This window comes from Rhinatrema bivittatum, chromosome 13, assembly GCF_901001135.1.
Source record: "Rhinatrema bivittatum chromosome 13, aRhiBiv1.1, whole genome shotgun sequence".
Lineage (NCBI taxonomy): Eukaryota > Metazoa > Chordata > Amphibia > Gymnophiona > Rhinatrematidae > Rhinatrema > Rhinatrema bivittatum.
The window spans coordinates 43,130,699-43,147,764 of record NC_042627.1 but is presented as its reverse complement, the minus strand read 5'-3'; the positions used below and the strand labels follow the sequence as shown (position 1 = coordinate 43,147,764).

Here is a 17,066-nt window from a genome sequence, read left to right as displayed (position 1 = left end):
CCGACATGGCACGGAGCACAAGGTTGAGACTCCAGGAGGGACAAGGATCCCGCAACGGAGGCCGCAAATGCTTGACACCCTTTAGGAAGCGAACAATGTCCGGGTATTGCAGCAGAGAGCCCCCGTCGCGCAGGAGCGAACCAAGGGCGGCCACCTGAACCCGGAGTGAGTTGCGGGCGAGCCCCTTGTCCACCCCCGCTTGTAGAAACTGAAGGATCTGGGGAGCAGAAGCCGAAGCAGGTCTCGTGTTCTGGTCAGTACACCACAGCTCGAAAACCTTCCAGACCCGAACATAGGCCACGGCCGTCGAAGTCTTTCGGGAACACAACAGCGTGGACACTACCGCCTCCTGGTAGCCTTGGCGCCGAAGACGGTGCCTCTCAAAAGCCAGGCCGCAAGACAGAAGAGTTCTGCCTGATCGAAAAATACCGGGTCCTGGTGCAGGAGGCGGGGGAGATGTCCCAGTCGGATGGGTCCGTCGATCACCAGGTGGAGAAGGTCCGCAGACCAGGGTCGTCTTGGCCACTCTGGCGCGACGAAGATCACAGTCCCCTGATGAGCCTCTATTCTGCGGAGTAGTCTTCCCACCAGTGGCCAAGGCGGGAACGCGTATAGGAGAAGATTGGTCGACCACGGAAGCACTAGAGCATCCACTCCCTCCGCTCCTCGCTCTCTTCTGCGACTGAAGAAACGGGGAGCCTTGGCGTTTTGTGCGGACACCATCAGATCCATGTGGGGAGTTCCCCACCGCTGGACAAGAAGTTGCATCGCCTCGTCGGAGAGGGACCAAACTCCGGGATCCAGAAGCTGGCGACTGAGGAAATCCGCCTGGACGTTGTCCACGCCTGCGATGTGCGAGGCCGCCAGGCGGACCCGATGATGTTCCGCCCACTGCATCAGCATCGCTGCCTCGAGCGCGACTTGCGGGCTGCGAGTGCCGCCCTGGCGATTGATATAGGCCACCGTGGCCGAGTTGTCCGATAAAATCGGCAGGAAGTGTCGCAGAGCTAGTCTGACCGCTCTGGTCTCCAGGTGATGGATGGACCACTTTGTCTCCTCCGCGGACCACGTCCCCTGCGTGGTGCCGCGGCCGCAGACCGCTCCCCAGCCGACGAGGCTGGCATCGGTGGTGACCACCACCCAATCTGACAGGTCGGGGGACACGCCGCGAGCCAGATTCTTCGGATCCATCCACCAGCCCAGGCTGATCCTGGCAAACTGCGGCAGGGGGAGGAGCATCTGGTAGTCCTGCGACAGCGGTTTCCAACGGGAGAGAAGTGCTCTTTGTAGGGGCCGAAGGTGCGCAAACGCCCAAGGAACCATGTCGATGGTGGAGCCCATCACCCCCAGGAGCTGCAGGTAATCCCAGGAGGTGGGAACTGGTAACGCAGAGAACCGCTGTATGTGTTCTCGCAGGGCGTGCGCCTTGTCTAGGAAAAACTTCGCTCGGATGAGCCAACCGTCCAGGTAAGGAGGAACTAAAATACCCTCTTTCCGAAGAGCCGCCGCCCCGACTACCATGATCTTGGTGACAGTGCGCGGCGCCGTCGCCAACCCGAACGGGAGCACCACAAACTGGAAATGTTGGTCCAGGATTATGAACCGGAGAAGACGATGATGCTCCCGGTGGATGGGGATGTGAAGGTAGGACTCCGTCAGGTCCAAGGAGACTAGGAACTCCCCTCGATGCACCGCCGCAATCACCGAGCGCAGCGTTTCCATCCGAAACCGAACCACCCGGAGGGATTTGTTGACTTCCTTCAAGTCCAGGATGGGCCGGTAGGAGCCGTCCTTCTTGGGTATCACGAAGTAGATGGAATAATGGCCCAAGCCCACCTCTCTGGAGGGCACGGGCGCAATGGCGCCAATCTCCCGAAGCCTGTCCAATGTCAACTGCACCTCCCTTCGCTTGGAGGCCGATCCGCAGGGGGAGAAGATGAACCGTCCCCTTGGAGCGCGGACAAATTCCAACGCGTAGCCGTGTTCTATGGTGTCCAAGACCTACTGGTCCGAGGTGATCCGTGCCCACTCCTTGTAGAAAAATGCCAGCCGTCCCCCAATCCGGGGGACGGTGGAGTGGGCGAGCCGAACATCATTGGGAGGACTTGGGAGAGGGTTGTCCCGTTCCCGAGGCGGGACGCACAGGCCTACACCCGCGAAAGGAGCGGGACCAGGTCTGCGACCTGGGGGCAGAGGGCCTGGAGACCGCCGGTCTGTAGTTCCTATAGCGCCGTTGCGCCCTGGATCTGGTGCGGGAGGACGAAAACGCCCTGGAGGGCCGGTACCTGTCCTCCGGCAGGCGATGGACTGCGTTTACCCCCAGTGACTTGATGATCTGGTCCAAATCCTCTCCGAACAGGAACTTACCCCTGAATGGCAGGGAACCCAGGCTCGACTTGGAGGAAGTGTCCGCCGCCCAGTTGCGAAGCCATAGAAGGCGACGCGCCGCCACTACCGAGACCATGGATCGGGCCAGGACCCGAAGCAGGTCCTAGAAGCAGGTCATAGGAGGCGTCAGCCCCGTACGCCACCGCAGTTTCCAGCCTATCCGCTTGGGCGGCCTCCTCGGCCGGCAGAACCTGAGAGGTGAGAAGTTGTTGCCCCCAGAGAAGACTCGCCCTCTGAGCCAGCGAGCTGCACATCGCCGCGCGGAGACCTCGAAGACCCGCTTGAGGAAGACTTCCAACTTGCGATCCTGCGTATCCCGTAAGGCCGCGCCACCCGTCACTGGTATGGTCGTCCTCTTCGTGACCGCCGACACCGCGGAGTCCACTTTCGGAACCTTGATGAGATCCAGGAAATCCTCTGGTAGCGGATACAGCTTCTCCATGGCCCGACTGACCTTAAGGGAAGGCTCCGGGGCGTCCCATTCCCTAGTAAGAAGCTGCAGGAAGGAATCATGGATGGGAAATGCCCGAGCCCTCGGCCGGAGGGCTGCCAGCACCGGATCTCCCTTCTTGGCCGACGTGACGACGGCGGGCGCTACTGGAGCGGGCGGGTCCGGCGGCGGATCGAGATCCAGCTCCTGGATCAGGAGTGGAATAAGTTCGTCCAGCTCTTCCCCCTGGAAGAGACGCAGCGTGCGCGGATCGTCCCCCTCTGTGGTGGAATCGCCTTGGCCCCCTTCTCCCAGGTCCGGCCCAGGAGACGCCGGGCCTGTCACTGCTCCCCCGGAGCCCGCAGGAATCCAGGTGCGGGCGGGAGGCAGGGTGGCCCCCACACCCGCCGGGACGGGGGGGCCCGAGAGGGAGGCGAGAGCCGCGGGACCTTGGCTGGAGACGGTGCTGCGGGAGCGACGAGGCCCTGCAAACACGCAGTGTGCATTAACAGTACAAAGTCCGGGAGGAATCACGGCCTACTCGAGGAAGCCCCGGAGGGGGGGGAACCCCGTGGGACCCTGGCCCGTCAGGCTGTTGTCCGGCAGCAAATTCGGTGGAGAAACCTCGGGAGAGTCCCTGTCATCCAGCGCTACCTGAGTCCCCTCAGGGCGCTGGGCATGTAAAAATGGCCGCCGTTCCCGCCAGTAATGGGGGAGGGGCCGGCCCGCGCCGCCCGGGCATGCCTGTCAAAAACGAAATTTCGCTAAGGGACTGCGACGGGCCCTCCCCCCCCGGGGAGGCACCGGGCACAGATCCCTGCACGGGCAATCAACGATCCCGGCTCACCGCAGGTCGAGCAACATGCCTGCCGCGGCATCGTGAGCACTGCTGGCAACGGAGGAGGACAGGCAAAATAAACGAAAAGCCTCGGGGGGGGGGGGCCGCGAAGGAAAAACGCCGGCGCGGGGGGGCCCGAGTGGCCTGCACTGCCCGCCAATGAAGAACGGTGCCGCGGGGGGGCCCGAGCGGCCTGCACTGCCCGCCGATGAAGAACGGTGCCGCGGGGGGGCCCGAGCGGCCTGCACTGCCCGCCGATGAACGGTGCCGCGGGGGGGCCCTCCTGGCCTCACAACCCGCCAACGAAGATCTCCCCGCTCACCTCCGCAGCCCACGAGGAACCGGCAAAATGGCTGCTGGTGAGGGAGAAAAACGCGGCGAAGCCGAAGCAGCCGCGAGCAAAATCAGCTGTAAAGAAAAACACAGAAGAATGCACTTACCCCGGGCCACAAGGTACAGCTAGCACCGAGAGAGAGAGAGAGAGAGAGAGAGAGAGAGAGAGAGAGAGAGAGAGGGAGAGACAACGCAAAGGAAGTCATGCCGTCCCAAATTGAAGCCTTTTTAACTTTTTTTTTTTTTTTTTTTTTTAAATAAAACAAACTTGATCCAACAGAAACAGTGAGAGAAAAAAAACAGAGAAGACAAGCAATCACTGTAAGAAATGGTTTTAGGCAATCTGGAGCAACCCAGATTCTACTACTCGCATCTGCTGGAGTCAGAAGATACTGAACTCCTGCAGAGGGGGTAGTAGTACTTATGGTGACGCCCCCTCGAAGCTTTGGCTGACTCCATCTGCTGGATTGGGGACATAACCCACTGTCTGGACTGATCCAGGTACGTACAGGGAACTGAACAATACCTCTTTTCCTTAGCCTAGTCCTCTCAAGAGCCAGGCCATTTAAAACAAAACAAAAAAGAGAAGGGTTATCAATTAGAAGTGGGCATACAATTAGAAGTGAGCATCCAGGAAATGAAAGGGAAGATCTATCTGGAGCCTCCTCAGATCTGTATACCAGAATATGGCGCTATCAGAATCGCCAGATTGCTCACACTCTCAATCTGTGGAAGAACCCTGCCAATCAGTGGACAAGGAGGAAAAAAAAGCAACTTCCTTTCTGGCCAAAGTTGAACCAGAGCATCTATGCCTATTGAGCTGAACCCCCTTCATCAACTGAAGGGATGAACTTTGGTGTTCTTGTAAGTTGTCTTTAGATCAATGTGAGGCAAGCTCCACCTGCGTACTATTTGATGAAAAACATCTCGTCTAAGCTCCCATTCACCAAGATCAACAAATTTCTGCTGAGGAAATCTGCACATTCTCCTTAACCACTATGAGTTGCTGACAAAGCCTGCAGATTCTCTTCCACTCAGATTAGTTTTAACACTCCCCGACTCTTGGTACCTGGCCTGTCTGCATATGCCACTGCTGTTGTATTGTCTGAAAGCACTCAGACAGCTTTCTTCACTATTAAGAGAAGGAAATGAATCAGAGCTAATCAAATAGCCTTGGCCTCCAACCGGCTGATGGACCAGGTCACCTCCACAGGTGAACAAAGACCCTGGACCACCTATATCACACAGTAAGCCCAACAAGTCAGAGGGGGTTTGATAGAGCTTTGAGGGTGGGAGCTGCTTGTTAGCTTGGGAGGAGATTCAGTTTGACATGGTCTCCTCCTCTCTCTCTAGCTTATGAAAACAAAAAAAAACTCACAGAAGTGAGGACATCAGCTGCTTCTGCTGGAGCAGGCTTTTGAGCTGGTATAGATGTGGGCCCTGTCAGCAGTCAATCTCCTCCTCCTGTGGGGCCTGCAATATTTCTGCACAGCTTTCTGATCACACTAAAGTGAACTGCAGTCTCCTACTGTCCAATTTGCATGGGCAGCAGTGATTCTTCAGAGGAGTTTGGGAAGGCCCCAAATCTGGCAATGCTTATAATGAGGTACTCAAATCAAGGTGCAGCAACAGTAGAATCTGGTGCAGAAGTCTGTTTCCTCCTCAATGTAAAACATTTTGGCAGGAAGGACCACCATAGGAAATTGTCTTAGCTAATTTTTGTTCCTGTAATACCACAAATCAGTATAGCCAAGTGGGTTATGCATCCCCTCTACCAGCAGATGGAGGCAGAACACAAAACTTTGAGGCACTGCTACAGAACCAAATGCCACCTGCAGTCCCCCTCAGTACTGAACTATACACCCAAGCTAAAGAGTGCAGCTTATCACCCTAAGTTTCAGGGCGAACAGGGAATTGAGGGTTGGAACCACCACCTGACCTGACCTTCCCAAATCATCTTATTTACTACATGTAAATTTCTGCAATCCATACTAGGATATTCAGTCTTTTGGCAGTAACAATGGGGCAGGTCTCTGGACCTATCTGTGGTGTTACAGGAATGAAAATTAGCAGGTAAGAACCCATTTTCCTTTCCTCTTCATACCCAGATCAGCACAGACAAGTGGGATATAGCAAAATTGCTTACCTTGTAATAGGTGTTATCCCAGGACAGCAGGATGTAGTCCTCACATATGGGTGACATCAGTAATGGAGCCCTATGTACGGAAAAACTTTTCAAAGTTTCCCTGAAACTTTTGACTGGCACCGGAGTGCCTACTGAGCATGCCCAGCATGCCATGATATTCCCTGCCACAAGGGGTCTCCCTTCAGTCTGTTTTGTAGCAATTAGCGTTAGCCAAAAATAAAATAATAAAAAACATATCGGACCCAACTCCGTGGGGTGGCGGGTGGGTTTTGTGAGGACTACATCCTGCTGTCCTGGGATAACACCTATTACAAGGTAAGCAATTTTGCTTTATCCCAGGACAAGCAGGATGCTAGTCCTCACATATGGGTGATTAGCAAGCTATAGGCTGAGTCATTTGGGATTGAGGCAACAGTGAAGCATTGTTGTTGAAATGAATCAGCCGGAGATCACAGCAGGTTGGATGTAGAAGGAGTTGGGATTACACTGGAAACAAGTTCTTTAAGACAGATTGTCCATAGGCTGAATCTGGTCTTCCTTCTTTGTCTAAACAATAGTGAGCTGCAAAGTTGTGAAGAGAACTCCATGTTGCTGCTTTACAAATGTCCAGAATAGGTACAGAGCGAAGGTGTGCTACGGAGGTTGACATTGCTCTGACTGAATGTGCTTTTACTCGCCCTTGAAGAGTAAGGCCTGCTTTTTCATAACAAAACTGTATGCAATATGCTAGCCAGTTTGACAAAATATGTTTTCCCACTGCTTTACCTGGTTTGTTTGGTTCATAAGATACAAACAGTTGATTGGATTTCCTTTGGACTGTAGTGCGGTTTAAGTAGAAAGACAGTGCACGCTTACAGTCCAAGGTATGTTAAGGCGCTTTCTCGCTGGTGAGAATGAGGCCTTGGAAAGAATGTTGGTAAAACTACAGATTGGTTCAGGTGGAATTCCGTAACTTCTTTAGGAAGGAATTTTGGATGAGTACGGAGGATCACCCTGTCATGTAGGAACTTTGTAAAAGGTTCGTATGTGACAAATGCTTGTAGTTCACAGACTCTTCTAGCTGATGTAATGGCTATGAGGAAAACAGTTTTCCATGTAAGATATTTAAGGTCACAGGTATCTATGGGTTCGAATGGAGAACGCATGAGCCTGGCTAAGACTACGTTCAGATCCCATTGTATGCTTGGGGAATGAAGCAGAGGTTTAAGGTGAGTTAAACCTTTCATAAATTTACTGACGAGAGGCTGTGTAGAGATAGGTGTGTCTCCCAGCTTGTTATGGTAAGCTGAGATCGCACTCAAATGTACTCTTACAGATGAAGTCCTAAGACAAGAGTCTGAAAGATGGTATAGGTAATCTAGTAGTGAGGTAGAGGGGCAAGTGAAAGGATCTAAAGACTTCTGAGTGCACCACAAAATAAACCATTTCCATTTGTAGGAATAATTCTTTCTAGTGGAAGGTTTACATGAAGCTATAAGCACCTGAGATATAGTGGTTGGAAGGTTGAGTGGTTTGTAAGATCAAGCTTTCAACATCCATGCTGTCAGGGCCAGGGATTGAAGGCTGGGATGGCGCAACCGACCCTGATCCTGAGTTATGAGATTGGGAGCTACTCCCAGGCGAATTGGATCCCTGACTGAAAGGTCTAGGAGTGTGGGAAACCATACTTGTCGAGGCCAGTGTGGGGCTATGAGTATCATGGTCCCTTTGTCCTGTTGTAGCTTCACTAGAGTTTTGGTTATGAGCGGTATCGGTGGATACGCATATAACAGGCCTGAGTTCCAATGGCGAGCCTTTTGTAGGCTGTTCTCCTGTCGGAGCAGAGAGCAGTAATTGTTCACTTTGTAGTTCAGGTGAGATGCAAAGAGGTCTATTGTTGGTTGACCCCAGCGTTGAAAGATCTTGGTTGCTATCATTGGATCCAAGGACCACTCGTGTGGTTGGAACTGACGACTTAGGCGATCGGCTACTATGTTGTGGATGCCTGCTAGGTAAGTGGCCCGTAGAAGAATTGAATGTGCCAGGGCCCAATCGCAAATCTGTGCTGCTTCTTGGCAAAGGAGGTAGGAACCTGTTCCCCCTTGTTTGCTGATGTACCACATGGCTACTGTGTTGTCCGTTTGGATCAGAACAGTCTTGTGTGAAAGGCAGTCCTTGAACGCATGTAGCGCTTAATGTATAGCTCGAAGCTCTAAGAAATTTATCTGAAAAGAGGCTTCAGCTTTTGTCCACTTCCCTTGGGTCTTCAGATGACCAATGTGTGCTCCCCAGCCTAAAGTGGACGCATCTGTAGTTAATGTCACTTGTGGAACTGGTTGCTGGAAAGGCAGACCCGTGAGCAAGTTGTTCATTGATATCCACCAGAGGAGGGAGGAACGGAGTTCCTGCGTTATCTGAATGCGAGTGGACAAGGGTTGAATGGCTTGAATCCACTGAGTTTTGAGTGTTCATTGCAGTAGTCGCATGGTCAATCTGGCCATGGGAGTGACGTGAACTGTGGAGGCCATGTGACCGAGTAGGGTGAGGCACTGATGAGCTGTAACCTGAGATTGAGTTCGGAACCAGTGTGCCAGGAGAGCGAGTGTTTGAGCACGGTCTCTTGGAAGAAAAGCTTTTGCTATGATGGTGTTTAAATCTGCACCGATGAATTGTAGAAGGTGAGATGGTATGAAATGGGATTTCGGATAATTGATGAGAAACCCCAAGGAGTGGTGTAAATGGACTGTGAGCTTGAGGGAATTGAGAGCTCCTTCCTTTTGTGCGACTCCTGATGAGCCAATCCTCTAGATAAGGAAATAGATGCACCTTTTGTTTGTGGAGGTGTGCCACCGCCACTGCCAGACACTTTGTGAATACTAGAGGTGCTGAGGCTAAGCCAAATGGGAGCACTCTATTGAAAATGTTGTCCTTCAACCAGAAATCGCAGGTATTTGCGGTGAGGAGGAAAGATGGGAATGTGAGCGTAGGTGTCTTGAAGATCCAGAGAGCAGAGCCAATCTCCCTCTTTGAAGGAGAGGTAGCATGGTGCCTAACGATACCATCCTGAATTTTTCTTTTTTGAGAAATTTGTTGAGATTTCTGAGATCCAGGATTGGACGTAGGCCTCCTGTTTTCTTTGGAATGAGGAAATAGCGGGAGTAGAATCCTCTGCCCTGCTGAGGCCCGGGAACTTGTTCTATGGCCCTGGCTCTCAGAAGGGTGGATAATTCTGTTTTTAGGATTTTGGAGTGGTGGTTCACTGTCCAAGATGAAATTGGTGGAGTATCTTTTGGTACAGTGAGAAAATCCAATCGGTACCCTTGATCTATAATGGAAAGAACCCATTGGCCTGTAGTTATGGAGGTCCAGGTGTGATGAAAGTAGGTTATGAGACCTCCCACTGGTAAATCTGGAAGTGGATTGTGAAAAGGGGTTCTGCTCTCTGGTTGTGTTTCAAAACCCTGATGTTGATGCAGTCTGAGCAGGTGGTTGAGGCCTAGCAGGCCTTTGCCGAGACCGAGGACGCTGAGTTGGACGAGATTGTCTTGCCCGGCTCGTTGGGGGGTAATAGTGGCGTTGGTAGTAGTAAGGCCTCCTGATATCTTTTCTAGGGAGCCTCCTAGAAGGAGGTTGTGACTCTTAAGGGATTAGTGAGAGTTGCTTGAGAGTCTCAGTATGGTCCTTTATCGTGGCCACTGCTTCCTTGACCTTGTCTCCAAATAGGTTATCACCCAAACAAGGAAGGTTGGCTAATCTCTCTTGCACCTCTGGCCTTAAGTCAGATGCTTTCAGCCAAGCCCATCTACAAGCCGTGATTCCTGAGGCTGACAGTCAAGAAGCCGTTGCAAAGCTGTCATATGTAGCCCTGACTTCGTGCTTGCCTGCTTCTAGGCCTTTATGCACGAGTTGTGAGAATACTTCTTGGTATTGGTCTGGAAGATCATGGGTAAGGCCTTCGACCTGCTTCCAGAGGTTGCGTTGGTATTGGTTCATGTATAGTTGGTAAGCAGTTATTCTTGAAACCAACATTGCTCCTTGAAAGATTTTCCTACCTAGATTATCCAGGAATCTACTTTCCTTTCCTGGTGGCATGTGTTTTGAGTTTTTTAGCTTTTTTCTGGGCTGACTCAACTACCACCGACTGGTGTGGTAGTTGAGATTTTTGAAATCCAGGGATTGGCTGGATGAGGTATGTAGCATCTGCTTTTTTATTAACCGATGCCACTGATCCAGGATGCTCCCACAATCTGTACATGAGTTCCTGAAGTACCTCATGTACAGGTACAGCAAGTATTTCCTTAGGTGGATCTACAAACTGTAGGACCTCTAATGTTTTCTGTCTGGAGTCAATTTCAGAGAGAAGCTGAAAAGGTATGGTCTCCGACATGTCTTTTACAAAATTGGAGGAGAGATCTTCCAGAGGTGACTTTCTCCTATCTTCTGGAGGTGATGGCTCAGATAGCATTTCCTTGTCTGTAGAAACATCTGTATCAGAATCAGTTCCAGTGTCCCTTGGATGACCTGAAGGTCTGAAAGGCATCGATGGCATGGAGGGAAAACCTAGAGAGTGTGGATTCCGAGGTGGAACAGTACCAGAGGGACCAGGTATTGGTTCTGGAATCATGCCTTCATCTGTGTCTTGAGGCTTCTTGGATACAGCCTGGATTAGGGTATCCAACTTTTCCAGAGGTTGAAAAATAGAGACCTCTGGAATCGGCATCGATTGTTTCATCGGTGCTGGAATCTGCATCTGTGCCGGAATGGCCGGTGATATTGGTAGCGAGGGCAAAATATCCGTCTGTACCGGAATCGGCGATGGCATCGCTGGTGTCGAAGTGTGGCCTCGGAATCGCATCGAGGAATGCGTCTCGTACCACTTGACGAATATAAACATCAAGTTCCGCCCACATGGATGGTGAGATCAGAGCAGCCATGGGGGGAGGTGGTAGTGGCGATGCCGGTACCTCCTCAGGGCCCTGAGGGGGTACGGTTCCCTGCACCGGTATCGGTGGGGATTGCCGTGGTATCGAAGGCTCTGGAGCCTGCACGTCCAACCGAGGTTTCTTAGCAGTCGATTCTGTCTCCGATGGCACTGCAGGTATCGGATTGATGCTCCATGTGTGCGGCCTTCGATGCCAATGTCTATGCTTTTCTTTTTCTTTGGCCTTTTCGCTTCCCGATGTCTAAGCCCTCGACGATGGAGAGGGGGAGGAAAGAAAAGCATCTCCCAACTCACCTGGGACTCGTTTAACACCACCTTACGAATCGATCCAGCCGGAGACGATTGCATTGAGAATGATGCTGCGGGTAGCAGTTGAATTTTGAAGAGCTGTTCCATCTTCGCCATCCGGAGTCGACGTCCCTTTGATGTCATGGAGGCACACAAGGCGCAGGCCCTGACATCATGGTTCTCACCAAGGCAAAGTACGCAGTCTTGGTGGGGATCCGTAATAGACATATTTCTAGTGCACTTAGGGCACTTTTTGAATCCCGAAGCCATTTTTAGGTCGGACAGCCGTCGACGACCGTGGACCGGGAAAAAACGGTCTAAAATCGGAACGGAACCGCGAAGTAATGAAAACTTACCGAGATGGTATTCTAAAGGGAGACCCTTTGCAGCTAAAGTTTTTCTAACTTTTTCTGAAAAGTTTAAAGTTGTGGAGAAATCTCCACAGGACTCCAACTAATCGCGAGGCTAACGGCTCCGCGGAAAAAAGACTGAAGGGAGATCCCCTGTGGCAGGGAATATCATGGCATGCTGGGCATGCTCAGTAGGCACTCTGGTGCCAGTCAAAAGTTTCAGGGAAACTTTGAAAAAAGTTTTTCCGTACATAGGGCTCCATTACTGATGTCACCCATATGTGAAGACTAGCATCCTGCTTGTCCTGGGATAAACCCAAGCACACTAAACTGGATGGGATCCCAAAGCCCCACACTTAGAACATTCTCAAAGGGCACGTCTTCCTGTGCTCACACATTCAATTGGTAATGCTTGGTTAAAGTATGAAATGTTGGCCACACTGCTGCCCTACTTATCTCCTGTGGAAATACCAACTGACACTCCACCCAGGTTGCTGCCTGCACTCTTGTAGAATGTGCTCGCTTGCCTACAGGCACTATACACCCCTTACAAATAAAAGCGGACAAAATGGCTTCTTTTAACCAGTGAAAAATCTTAGCTTTTGAAGCCTTAGCTACTTTGTTCATCCTGCCAAACAGTACAAAGAGGTAATCCGAATATGGAAAGTAATTCGTAACCTTCAGATAATGCAACAGGGTCCTGTGTACATCCAAAAGATGCAGCTCCCTCTCTGATGGAGACACCCTAGTCAAGTACAGAAAGGCTGACAGATCTACTGTGATTCAAATGGAAAGAAAAAAAAAAGGACAGCACCGTCCACAAAGTCACCATGTCAAGACTCAATCCAGAGAAAGGGGTCCCTACAAGATAAAGCTTGCAGCTCCAAAATCTGCCTGGCCGAACATAGAGCTTCAGAAAAACAGCCTTCAACATCAGATCCTTCAACAAAGCTCCCCTTAAGGGTTCAAAAGAGATCTCACAGAGCACCCAAAGTATCAGTTGAGGTTCCAACCCAGACACAACTTCCTTACACCAGCAGCCATAAATGCTTGACTCCTGAGAAACCGCACAATAATAATCAGATGGGAAGCTGAAGACCTGTTCTTTTCCCTGCCCCTAAGGCAACCCAAGGCGGTCACCTGAACCCGGATAGAATTGTAGGCCAGCCTCTTTGACAGCTCTTGCTGCAAGTCATCCAGAATGTGTGGAATGCTCACAGACAGGGGATCCAGATGCTGCTGAAAGCACCAAGCCTCAAACACCTTCCAGACCCGAAGATAAGCCACAGATGTAGAAGGACATCTAGCCTGGAGCAACGTGGAAATGACTGTCTCCAAATAACCCTTTAAGCGCAACCATTACCTCTCAAAAGCCGGAGACAAAGGCAATCCTCCTGATGCGAAAATATGGAACCTTGCCAAAGCAAGCCTGAAGGTGAGCCAACTGGAGAGGACAGTCTATCGCAAGACCCACCAGATCTGCGAACCACTACCACCGTGGCTCAGGAATCAGTTGAGGGGGGCCATTCTCTCCAAAGCAGGCCCAGCACTCACTTTGTTGCGTTGTCCGACATTACAAAATGGCAACGAGGGCAGCCCACAGGCAAGGCAGGCTGCCGGCCGCGGAATGAGATGAGCCGCTCTGAGAAGAAAAAAAAAGTCTAAAAATAGAAATGATTGGCAGCACACAGGCAGGAGTGAAGCAGGGGAGAAAACCTGCTCACTCCTGCCTGTCTGGCTGCCAGTTCAAGCCCCCTGAAAACCAAAAGAATAAAAATATAAAAAATATTTTGCAAGTGCTGTGAAAGTTAAATAAATAACTTTTAAACTTCGGAACAGTGTGGGGTTTTTTTTGTTTTTTGTTTTAACTGAGCACAGCACTGGGGCTCTAAGCCCCCTCGGCAGCCAGAGGAGGGGAGACCACCAGCCTCGGTCCCGACACCTGGAAGCACTCATGGACTCAGGCTATGCTCCACACAAGGGGCGAAGCCCCCCTGAGTCCGGCAAGAGCCAGGAGATGGCACCGTCTCCTGCACAAGAAAAAAGACTAACTATGAGATCTACATTATTTTCTTGAAAGGAAGAAAGAGCCAAACAAACTAAGAATAAGTACTTGCTTGATCCAAAGAAAATAAGGATAGCCGGCTAACTAGCTGAAATCAGGAGACCGAAGGGTGAGCTGATGCACCGGCTGGAGACAGACAAATACTGAAGGGTTACAGGATAGGCTCTGTCCTCATATAGGACACCATTTCAGTTTTAGTCTGTCTCCACCTGCTGGAAAGGAGGCTCAATCCAGGTCTGGACTGATCCCGGTACGTACAGGGAAAGGAAAATTAGTTCTTACCTGATAATTTTCGATCCTGTAGTACCACGGATCAGTCCAGATCATGGGTTAAGCCCCAGTTCCAGCAGGTGGAGACAGACCAAAGTTCTAAGGGCAGCCCATATAAGGACGGAACACACCCTGGAACCCTCAGTATAACCATTGTCAAAGCAGAAAATACAAGATCAAGCAAGTAACAGGATAACTAGTAATTTAATTTAAACCAACAAAATAACAGAACAATTGAATGAACTGTGTAACTAAACGCTCTTGTATATCTACCCCCAATCATCGTAACGATGCTTCCGGTGCCTATTAGTAGATTCCAGGAAGATGATGCAGGGATTAAAAAAAAAAGAGAGAGTCCTGGCAGAAAAAAATCTTTGATTTCATTTGGCGACGGAGGCCGCCGCGATTGGCAAGACAGGTGTTATACCTTCCAAAATCACAAGGAGGTCTGGGGGTTCCCAATCTTGCGAGATATTACTATGCCGCTCAATTGGAAGATCCTGTCAGACAAATCTGATTGACTTTTTTGACTGGGTAACCAAGGAATTGGATCGAGGAAGAGCACTCGATGTCATCTACTTGGATTTCAGCAAAGCTTTTGACACTGTCCCGCACAGGAGACTGGTGAATAAAATGAGAAGCTTAGGAGTGAGTGCCGAGGTGGTGGCCTGGATTGCAAACTGGTTGACGGACAGAAGACAATGTGTGATGGTAAATGGAACTCTCTCTGAAGAGAGAGCGGTTTTAAGCGGTGTACCGCAGGGATCGGTGTTGGGACCGGTCCTTTTCAATATCTTTGTGAGCGACATTGCGGAAGGGATAGAAGGTAAGGTATGTCTTTTTGCGGATGACACTAAGATCTGCAACAGAGTGGACACGTCGGAAGGAGTGGAGAGAATGAGACGGGATTTAAGGAAGATGGAAGAGTGGTCGAAGACATGGCAGCTGACATTCAATGCCAAGAAGTGCAAAGTCATGCATATGGGGAGTGGAAATCCGAATGAACTGTATTCGATGGGGGGAGAAAGGCTGATGTGCACGGAGCAGGAGAGAGACCTTGGGGTGATGGTGTCTAATGATCTGAAGTCGGCGAAACAATGTGACAAGGCGATAGCTAAAGCCAGAAGAATGCTGGGCTGCATAGAGAGAGGAATATCGAGTAAGAAAAGGGAAGTGATTATCCCCTTGTACAGGTCCTTGGTGAGACCTCACCTGGAGTATTGTGTTCAGTTCTGGAGACCGTATCTCCGAAGAGACAGAGACAAGATGGAGGCGGTCCAGAGAAGGGTGACCAAAAAGGTGGAAGGTCTTCATCAAATGACTTATGAGGAGAGATTGAAGAATCTAAATATGTACACCCTGGAGGAAAGGAGGAGCAGAGGTGATATGATACAGACTTTCAGATACTTGAAAGGTTTTAATGATCCAATGACAACGACAAACCTTTTCCATAGGAAAAAAATCAGCAGAACCAGGGGTCACGATTTGAAGCTCCAGGGAGGAAGATTCAGAACCAATGTCAGGAAGTATTTCTTCACGGAGAGGGTGGTGGATGCCTGGAATGCCCTTCCGAAGGAAGTGGTGAAGACCAGAACTGTGAAGGACTTCAAAGGGGCGTGGGATAAACACTGTGGATCCATAAAATCAAGAGGCCGTCAATAAAGTTCTATGTAAACCGGCATGATGTGATTGTATCATGAATGCCGGTATATAAGAATTTTAAATAAATAAATAAAGAGTGGGTGGCTCGCCAGAATGACGGCTACTGCCTGGAGATAATACCCTTATTCAATAAATATACACATGGTTACTGTGACTCCAACATCACTCTAAGCTACAACAGCAAGAGGAAATGTGGAAAAAAGGATTCGCACTCACAAAGTGGGGAGTAGCTGGCTTGTTACGGCGGTTACTACCCCAAACCAAATAAGCCTGATACTTCACTTTCAATACATATCCAGCATAGCTCTCTGCTTAAACGGCAGGGGAGAAGAAAAACTGATACGTCACGCATAGCTCTCTGCTTCAACGGCAGGGGAGAAGAAAAACTGATACTTCACGCATATCCAGCATAGCTCTCTGCTTCAACGGCAGGGGAGAAGAAAAACTGATACTTCACGCATATCCAGCATAGCTCTCTGCTTCAACGGCAGGGGAGAAGAAAAAAGGATTCGCACTCACAAAGCGGGGAGTAGCTGGCTTGTTACGGCGGTTACTACCCCAAACCAAATAAGCCTGATACTTCACTTTCAATGCATATCCTGCTTCAACCGCAGGGGAGAAGAAAAACTGATACTACACGCATATCCAGCATAGCTCCCTGCTTCAACGGCAGGGGAGAAGAAAAACAACCAATAAGGGCTGAATAACACAGTCTGGGTAAAACAAATAAACATGGGTGTAGCTTGCTTATTGTGGCGGTTACTACCCCTACTACCCCTAACTAATCAAGCTTGATATTTCACTTGGTTGCAGCTCCATCACTGCTCTCTACATTAATGGTGGGGGTGGAAGGGAAATAGAACCAAAGAGCTAAGAGAAACAGATAAGTATGAGAAAAAAATGTGAAGCTTGCTGGGCAGACTGGATGGGCCGTTTGGTCTTCTTCTGCCGTCATTTCTATGTTTCTATGTTAATTAAGGGCGCTTATAGATTTCCATCGTCAGGCCACTCCGAAACAATGGGTACAAGTGGAGCAAGCAATGGTGGGCCTGATGGCCTTATCTGCGATGCCATGGCAACCCCAACACACTTGGAGGCCCATTAAAGTTATACCTTGGGCGTTGCAAGTTACTATCACCATTTGGTCCCATAGCCGTAGAGGCCTTCTTGGGGATTCTAAGTTTTTTTATCAATCCTCTTTGATGCATAATATCCACTTCCCGAGTGGCTTCCAATCTTTACGGTTCAACCACTGGCGGGAGAATGGGATCACCACAATTGGGCATCTATTTTCACAAGGTGTAATCTCCCCCAGGGACCAGTTCTTCGAGGTGTACCACCTTGATCCATCATGATTTCTTAGCACATGCACAAG

General features: G+C 50.3%; 1 protein-coding gene across 1 annotated transcript in view; it reads right to left on the bottom strand.

Annotated features, from left to right (window-relative positions):
• SLTM (SAFB like transcription modulator) overlaps positions 1 to 17,066 on the bottom strand; it is a 399,249-nt gene that overhangs the window by 167,575 nt on the left and 214,608 nt on the right.